This window comes from Oryx dammah, unplaced genomic scaffold (assembly GCF_014754425.2).
Source record: "Oryx dammah isolate SB20612 unplaced genomic scaffold, SCBI_Odam_1.1 HiC_scaffold_16, whole genome shotgun sequence".
In the NCBI taxonomy this organism is placed as follows: domain Eukaryota; kingdom Metazoa; phylum Chordata; class Mammalia; order Artiodactyla; family Bovidae; genus Oryx; species Oryx dammah.
The window spans coordinates 46,933,643-46,943,740 of record NW_024070200.1 but is presented as its reverse complement, the minus strand read 5'-3'; positions in this window follow the sequence as shown (position 1 = coordinate 46,943,740).

Below are 10,098 nucleotides of genomic sequence, written 5' to 3'. Positions count from 1 at the left end.
ATTCATGGGGTCGCAGAGTCAGACATGACTGAGCGACTGAACTGAACTGAACTGAGCCCAGGAGCAATATTGCGTTTTCAGTTTATCCATCAGGAGGCACACGATGTCAACTTGTCCCATTAATGACGTTAAGTTTGGATCATTTAGCTAAGATGCTGTCTGCCAGGTTTCTCCACTGTAAAGTTTCTATTTTGTCCATTAATAGTCAATAGAACTCTTGAAGGGAGACAGTCTGAGACTGTATAAATATTTTGTTACTCAGTAAATTTGCAAAAAACTAGTTTTAGCACTCATTAATGATTCTTGCCTTCTCCCTATTTATTCTTTTATATTAGAATGGGCTCATGAATTCTTATTTTATTCAATAGGTTATAACCCACTACTATTATTACATTTAAGTTATCCCAGCTTTAACCTTTAATCTGGCTTCTGTGTCCTTCTAATATGTCCCTATCCATTTTTCAGTATTTTTTTTCTTTCTGGACACAACAAGATATCCTGACCATCTTGTACTTTTCCTTTCCAGTCCCAGAACCAGTCACTTCTCCAAGCAGTCCTGGTTTCTTTTCATGGAAAAGGGTGTTTGGTCACTGGTTCTTTTATTTTTGGAAGCTAGTCTTTCTGAGACGGCTTTTTTTGAGAAGAATTATCCTTTAACTTCTATTACGTCACCCTTTCACTTGTGTGCCTTCTCAACCCCCGTTGTTGTTGTTTAGTTGCTAAGTCATCTCCCACTCTTTGTGACCCCATGGACTGTAGCCTGCCAGGCTCCTCTGTCCACAGGATTCTCTAGGCAAGAATACTGGAGCACACTGCCATTTCCTTCTCCAGGGGGTCTTCCTGACCCAGGGATTGAGCTCGTGTCTCCTACACTGGCAGACAGGTTCTTTACCACTGAGACACCAGGGAAACTCTACCTCCAGAATTTTCTCCACTTTGCAGACTTGGTGCCTCTGTATTCATAGGAGCTGGAAATGTTTTCTCCAAAGGTCAGTGACTCTGAGAAAGTATAGTGAGCTTATCAAGTACACATTTTTACAGAATCATATCAAATTTAGGGGTAAATGTCAGAATTGCAATTTAAGGCCCAAAGTATTTCACAGATAACTTCACCCAACTCAAGTTTTTAATGGAATCCAAAATTCTTTAGCAAAAGTGACCTACAAATACCCACTTTTTATTTTTTTGTTTCCTAAGTAATATTTAACAGTTATTGACAGCTTAAAGTCAGGTACTATTGTAGCCTCCTCTTTCTCTAGCATCTCACAGGGTGTGTTTCATGGAACATGAGTCTCATAGATGGCTAAGAGGGGCTCCCTGAAAAGCAGGAGGGGTGGGCTGGTCTCCTGACTGTAGGATTTCTCAAAGCTTTTTCTTATTTTTTTAAATGTTTATTTATTTCTTTATTTTTGGCCGCATCAGGTCTTACTTGCAGCGCGTGTGGTCTTTCTTTGTGGCACACAGGCTCACGTTTGCAGTGCATGGGCTTAGCTGTGCGTGGGCTTGTGGGGTCTTAGCTCCCTGACCAGGGAGCGAACCTGCATCCTCTGCATTGGAAGGTGGGTTCTTTCTTTAATTATGAAAGTATAACACATTTACAGGAGACTTGGAAAATACAGAACAAAATTACATACATAGTTCCATTATAGCTTACGATTTTTTTAAATAGATAAATTAACATTTTTAGTTGGACTTTCAATATCATGCCCTCAAAAATTAATAGAATGGATAGACAAAAAAGTAGGATACAGTAGACTTGAAAAGCACGATGAACCAATTCAACATAATTAAGATTTATACAATTTTCACACAACAGTAGGATACAAATTCTGTTCAAGTTCCCATAGACTATAAACAAGGAGACACTGGAGCATTTTCAGGAAAGCAAAACAAGGTGCAAAAATGTCATGGTCTAAAGGTATTGAGATCATATGGAGTCTGTTCTTTTCTCCCTGTGGAATTATGTCAGAAATCAATATCAAAAGATATTTGACAATAATCCACACATATTTGGAAGGTGGATTCTTAACCACTGCACCACCAGGGAAGTCTCTCCAAGGTTTTTAATATGTTTATGTGTGTTGTGACTTCCAAGGAGAATGATGGAATACAACCCTTTTCAAATTTCTTTTTTTTCTTAACATATATACTTTACTGAAATATAGTTGACTCACAACGTTTCAAGTGCACAGCAAGCTGATTCAGTCATACATAAACACATATATTATTTTTGAAATTATTTTCCATTATAGGTTACTACATACTACAAGCTATTGACTATACTTCCTTGTGCTATATAGTAAACCTTTGTTGCTTGTTGCATATTTATTTTATTAGAAATCTAGCATTCTATTCATACTAAGTCAAACAAGTAGAATCAAAAGGTCATAAATGCTTTAGTTAGGCAAAAATTAATAAGTTTTCTAAAATCATCTTTCTCGATCTTAGAGTATTTCCTGTAGAGCACCTGCTGACCCAGGTTCCACTCTTCCAACACCCAGTAAACCAACTCTGCTTCCTAAACATCTCTAGAATTTACCCACCCCTTTTCATCCTAACAACCACTATCCAGTTCAAGCAGCAAAGTCTCTCACTGAGACCTTAATTGATCCACCTGTGTATCAGTCAGGGTCCCGGCAGGAAACAGATGGCTGCTGAAACTGGAGACTGGAAGAAAAGTTAATAAAGAAACAGGCAAGGCTTACAGATAATGCAGGACCCCCTGGGGCTAGTTACAGCAGCAATTGTTAGCACTCTGGGCCACAGGGGAACTGGGGAAGGATTGCTTACTGCAATACGGAGAAGGTGGTTATCTGTAGAGAGGAACCTGAGAGGAACTCTGGCCTTTGGTAGGGAGAGAAGTTAATTCACAGTGACCTGGAAGAATAAATCTTAACCTCTTCTTATTCTGGGCTCCCCTGGTGGCTTAGATAGTAAAGAGTCTGCCTGCATTGCAGGAGACCTGGGTTCGATCCCTGGGTTGGGAAGATCCCCTGGAGAAGCGAATGGCATCCCACTCCAGTATTCTTGCCTGGAGAATTCCGCAGACAGAAGAGCCTGGAGGGCTATAGTCCATGGGGTCACAAAGCATCAGTCACGACTGAGCGACTAACACTTTCACTTCACTATTTTTTCACCTTATTTTAGACCTCTGCTCTCCTGCGGTGCCTGTCATTGGCCAAACCCAAGCAGAAACTGGAGGGAGACAGTGATGTAGTCTACACAGCCAGCTTCCTAGGGCACAGAGGAGAGCAGAAGGTGGAGAGTGGACCTGAGGGACAAACAGGAAGTAGCATAACCTGGAGTCTTGCCTCCCGTATCCCCATCCATCCTCCACATTTCTAAGACCCAGATCTCATCATGTCTTGCTCTTCTTAAAATCCATCCATTGCTCCCTATTACTGTTGGAATAAAATCAGTAGTTTAGCACCAACTCACGAAAGCCAACTGTTAGCATCTTTTCCCAGCTCTAGGGACTTTCCTGGAGGTCCAGTGGTTAAGTCTCCATGTTTCTGCTGCACAGGGCGAGGGTTCAATGCCCGGTTGGGGAACTTAAGATTCCGCCTGCCATATGGTGTGGCCAAACAAGACGAAACAAAAACACTCCTACCCCTCAACTCTATGTTCAATGACCAATGGCATCAAGCCTGAAATCAGCTGTGGGAGGTGTTCACACTACGGAATTGGCAAATGCTACAACCATTATTTTTTTCTTTCATAGAACTGCTTATGTTAAGATAAAAGCATTTTATTAGAAGAAAAGAATGAACTCAGGAAATGTTCTTTAAAAAACTCTTTCTATTGAAAACAGAGACAAGGACCAACCTAACAGTCATGAGGGCTCCTAGCACCCAGACTATATTCTCCAAGTACCCTTTCCCACTAAAAGTAACCAGGGCTCCTTGGAGAAATAGCTGATTTGAAGTCTGGGGTGAGTAAAATAGCAAGATGTGGCTAGAACATCTTAAGCCAGAAAGCAAGGAAGCTATCAAAGTCTACTGGGGTCATGATAAAAGGACAGTCACCACTGAAGGACTTCTACTGGCCCAAAAGAGGACAATTTGAGCATATAAAAACATTTAAAAATATTTAAATTTAAAATTTACAATAAAAAATTTAAAACTTTTAAACATTTAAAAAATATATGTATATCTACAGTGGATTGAAAGACATCGAATATTAATACATTAAAAAAAATAGGAGTCACAGGATTGAAAAAAACAAAACCTCACCGGTCACCTTTAGAAGATGTTAGGAACCCACCAGGCTCCTCTGTCCATGGGATTTCCCAGGCAAGAATACTGGAGTGGGTTGCCATTTCCTTCTCCAGGGGATCTTTCCCAACGCAGGGATAGAACCTGCATCTCCTGCGTGGCAGGCGGAATCATTGCCACTGAACCACCTGGGAAGATGAAGATGTTAGGGAACACGCTTTTTCTGAAAGCTGGCAAATAAAGGGAGAGAGACAGCATTCCATCTTTTCCTGTATCAATAGTCTTCAAGGTAACCAAATAGTTGGTGATAGGACATTCTTTTTAGAAAAATTCTGATAAATGAAGAAGTAATGGCTGATTATCACCATTCTGCAACCCCCAATGAAGTAAGAAATCTAGTCAGTCGTGACAGTGGCTGCTGAACCCACGTGGTATGTGATGAAGAGTGGATAGGAAAATTTATAACAAATGAATCAAGCTGGAAATATTTGAACTTTGTGATCAGGCTTTACATCACAAAAAGATACATCCCTGAGATCACCCTGTAGATAAAGATATAATAAGAAACCCCAGAGAATAGAAATTCTATAGGATCAACACCAAATATTGTGTTGACCAAAAAGTTCATTTGCATTTTTCTGTAACATCTTGTGGAAAAACCTGATAGAAATTTTTGGCCAACCCAATATGTTGCAAGATTTGAAAAAACAGAGAGAGGTTTCCCTGGTGGCCCGTGGTTAAGAATCTGCCTTGCAATGCAGGGGACACTGGTTCAATCCTTGGTCCAGGAAGATGTCACAGGGCAACTAAGCCCGTGCACAACTACTGAGCCTGCGTGCCCTAGGTCCTGTGCTCTGCAGTGAGAAGCCACCACGAGAAGGCTGCACGACAGCTAGAGAGTAGCTCCTGCTCTCTCCATCTGGATACAGTCCGCACAGAGCAACAAAGAATCAGAGTACTCAAAAATATTAAAATTTTTCAAAAAGAGAGAATTCATAGATTAAGAGATTTAAGAAACCCATCAACTAAATGTAATGTGGGAATCTTGTTTGGCAGCTGATTCAAATATATGAAATGTTTAAGCCAATTATTGGATGTCTGGGGAAATGTAAACACTGACTGCCTATTCAGTATTTCAAATTTATTTTTTAGGTGTGATAATGGCTTGGAGTTTTTGTTTTTTTGTTTTTTTTTCCAGCGTTAAGAGTGGGATTTCTCACCCTGAGTTCTACCGACATTTTGGACTAGCTCATTTTCTGTCGAGGGGCCTGTTCTCTGCATTAAGACGGGCATGAACAGCAACCCTCGCCTCCACCCACTAGATGCCAGCAGAGCTCTCTTAATAAAGACAGCAAAAACCATCTCCAAATATTGTCAAGTGTTTCATGGAGGGACAATTGCTCCCTGTTGAGAAACACTGTGGTGGAGATACATACCCAAGTATCTGTGGTTGAAATGATACTGTAGCTGGGATTTGTAAAAATAACCCAAGGGGATGTGGGTGAAGGTAGAGATGAAAGTGTTGGTAATTGCTTAGGCTAGACAATGGACACATGGGAGTTCATTATACCATTCCTTCTGTTTAGATGTTAGACATTTTTTTCCATAATAAAATTTTGTTTAAAAATTGTCGTACCAAAGGAGTATTAAAATATTTCTACTTTTCCAAAGCATCACTAAAATATTAGGTTAAGTAAGTTATCTCTAAGTCAAAAGGAGAAGGGGGCAGAAAAGGATGAGATGGTTAGATAACATCAGTGACTCAATGGACATGAATCTGAGCAAACTCCAGGAGACAGTGAAGGAGAGGAGCCTGGCATGCTGCAGTCCATGGAGTCGCAATGAGTCAGACTCAACTTAGCAACTGAACAACCACAAGTCAAAGGTTATGAGTGTAATTCATAGTCATTTAATAAGCCTTAGTAAAGTCCCTCGCCTACTTCCCAAGTCTTGACACAGTGTATGATCTAAAGACTGGATAATAAGCTCTTTTCCAAACTTTTTTTTTTTTTTGCTTTCAGCAAAATTAGAGGACCTAATCATATTTAATTTTTTAATTATAATTTCATTGAGATTTGGGAGATATAATTAGACACCTAAAAAATGAGTGACATCATTATCACAAAACACTTTCCATTCCATGTATTAGTACTTACTATGGACTTCCTGGTAGCTCAGATGGTAAAGCATCTGTCTACAATGTGTGGAACCCGGCTTCAATCCCTGGGTCAGGAAGGTTTCCTGGAGAAGGAAACAGCAACCCACTCCAGTATTCTTGCCTGGAAAATCCCATGGAAAGAGGAACCTGGTAGGCTATAGTCCATGGGGTCCCAAAGAGTCAGACCCGACTGAGTGACTTATTTATTTATGGCAGCAAAGGTTCTCAGAGCTCACATTTATAAAAGTGAAAACAGGAAGAGAATTGGTCAACAGCTCTCTTTTATTATGGCCAGCAGTAATATTTATCCACACATTTGGGGGGGTGGTATTCCCAGGTGGCACTAGTGGTGAAGAACCTGCCTGTCAACGCAGGACACAAAAGAGACAAGGGTTTGATCCCTCGGTGGGAAAAGATCCCCTGGAGGAGGGCATGGTGACCCACTCGAGTATTCTTGCCTGGAGAATCCCAAGGGCAGAGGAGCCTGGCGGGCTACAGTCCATAGGGCCGCAAAGTGTTGGACACAACTGAAGTGACTTAACATGCACACACTGAAATTTTTTATTTTTAATTTTTTTTATGTGGCTCATTTTAAAGTCTTTATTAAATTTGTTACAATATTACTTGTTTCGTGGTTTGTTTCTTTTGGCTGCTAGGCATGTGAGCTCCCCACCAGGGATTGAACCTGCGTCCCCTGCACTAGGGAGAAGATAATGGCACCCCACTCCAGTACTCTTGCCTGGAAAATCCCATGGGTGGAGGAGCCTGGTAGGCTGCAGTCCATGGGGTCGTAAAGAGTCGGACACGACTGAGCGACTTCACTTTTCACTTTCATGCATTGGAGAAGTAAATGGCAACCCACTCCAGTGTTCTTGCCTGGAGAATCCCAGGGATGGAGGAGCCTGTGTCTATGGGGTCACACAGAGTCGGACACGGCAGCAGCAGCCCCTGCACTAGAAGGCAAAGTCTTCACCACTGACTGCCAGGGAGGTCCCTGCTGCTGCTAAGTCGCTTCAGTCGTGTCCGACTCTGTGCGACCCCATAGATGGCAGCCCACCAGGCTCCCCTGTCCCTGGGATTCTCCAGGCAAGAACACTGGAGTGGGTTGCCATTTCCTTCTCCAACGCATGAAGATGAAAAGAGAAAGTGAAGTGGCTCAGTCATGTCTGACTCTTAGCGACCCAATGGACTGCAGCCTATCAGGCTCCTCCGCCCATGGGATTTTCGAGGCAAGAGTGCTGGAGTGGGGTGCCATTGCTTTCTCCAAGGGAGGTCCCTAGCCATAAGCTTTTAAACCTGCACTTTAAGAACTTTCATCTATTTCATTAAGAGATGCATTTCAAATATCTTTTAGAAATTTTGTCAAGACAATACATTAGGGGATTTTGATTAAAGATGCACTAACAATAATTATGATGCAAAGTATTTTTCTGGACTGTTAAGAGCCTTATGGTCACAGGCAATAAAATATTTTAATTTTTTTCACAAGTAACGATGACAGGATGGTCAAAAGTTAAGACTTATGCTTTAAAAGATTACATTAGAATAAAATTCTAAGGGAAGTGGAATAGAAACACGAGTTTAAAGAGGAAAAAAAGATGTCAACTTTCCAATCGACAAAGGGCTTTGTCCACATGCCTTTAATTTTTATTGGAGTGTAGTTGCTTTACAATGCTGTGTCAGTTTCTGCTGTACAGCAAAGTGAATCAGCACGTACACATATATCCCTCTTTTCTGGACTTCCTTCCCATTGAGGTCAGCACGGAGCACTCACGGAGTCGAGTTCCCAGTGCTATACAGTAGGTTCTCATTAGTTATCTATCTTATACATAGTAGTACATATATGACAATCCCAATCTCCCAATCCATCCTACCCCACTTCATGCGCCTTTTAAAACAGGCAGTCCCATTGCAGTGCCCTACCAATGAGCTCTTCCTCTCATAAACAGCAGGGTGTTTCCTGCAATTAATAAACTACAAGTATTAAAAAATAAAATTAGGGGTTTCCATCGGGTTCCTTTAAGAGTGAGGTTATTTTTACCTGGAAATTCACAATATGTTGGCAAGTATACACTTTACAATTTTTACAAGCGGGGCTCCTCTCTAGGCGTGGGCTTCTCACTGCGGTGCCTTCTCCAGTGGAGCACAAGCTCCGGAGCATATACTCAGGAGTTGCGGCGCACGGGCTTAGATGCTCCACGGCAAGTGGGATCTTCCCAGACCAGGGGTTGAACCTTAGCCCCCTGCATTGGCACATGGATTCTTTACTACTGAGCCACCAGGGAAGACCCTTTATTTGTATTTTTAAGTACGGCTGCCCCTTGGGGTCTTATTTAAAAGGCAGCTATTTTCGTCTTTTCTGGTGATTTGTACGTAATGGAGAAGTCCCCGGAGGGACACACTGTGACCTAGAGTGCTACTGCCATAAAACATTTAATGCTACTGTAATTTGAAATTTCCAGCCATTCATTGATCAGAACTGACATTGAAATGTCCACCAATAATGATTAAAGAAAAACTGGATGATTTTTTAAAAAATATTTATTTAGGCTGTGTTGGGTCTTAGTTGCACTCATGGACCCTTAGTTGTGGCGTGTGGGATCTGCCCAACGGTCTGAACCAGTGACCCCTGCATTGGGAGAGCAGAGTCTTAACCACTGGACCACCAGGGAACTCCTTGGATGGTTTCTTCACTTTAAAAAAGAACTAAGTGACATTATGCTAGTTCTCCACCTTGCCACGCCCCCCAATTATTTTTATGCTGAGGCTACTTAAAGCATTTTATATTTAAAAAGGCTCACAAGTTAAAAAAATTGCTTTGAGATAGCTGATTTGTGTTTGTTCCTTCAAAAAGACTATGAAGGGGTTGTTTTCTGTTGTGGTTTTCAATTATTAAACTTCACTCTAGTTAACACTGTTTTGCAGGAACTGCTAACAATGAGACTGAGGAAAATCAACACAAAAACAAATGAATGACCTTTTATTTCATACAGAGATACAGAGGCAATTGTGTGGGGCAACAATCTGATGGGCAGTCCAAATTCTTGAAGGAGGAAATTCATGGTAAATGTCATGATGGCTGGTTGAAGAGAAGGTCAAAGGAGAGAATTGAGACAGAGACTGCTATGGCTAATAAATTAAAATTACAAAGAGCTACCAGGTTTTAATGCCATGACTTGACTTTGCCTGGGCATCCTCAATGCTGTGAATACCGTAATTATGCACAGTTACGATCAAAATTCTTGAGGGTAGTTTGTGCCATTTGTGGCAAGGGAACCATGCTCCTTACAGACCACGGAAACATCATACTTCATTAAAGAGTTGTGAACTTTGCTCACTGTCTGTCATCGACGTGGCCTTTGGGGCCCGACATGAATTGGGGTTGAATATCATCTTTTAAGGTAAAACAGTTGACAGTTTGGTTGGTCCCAGTTTTTGAGGTGATGCCACTTAGAGTGGTATCTTCTTTTAATCTGAGGAAAATATTTACTAAAAAAAATTGTCTTGCGAAACACAAGAAATGAGGTCAAGGTAGTGGAGACTCTTTCCATGACACTCCACACCTCACCTCTTCACCTGTCTGTGGGCTGCATGGGGTGTGTAGACTCGTACGTCTGCACCTGCGGACCTGACTCAGTAAACTGACTCAGTAAACAGTCTATCAAGAAAGACACACTTCCAGCACTTAACATCTGTAACTGGGACACGTCTCATGATTTGTTATCA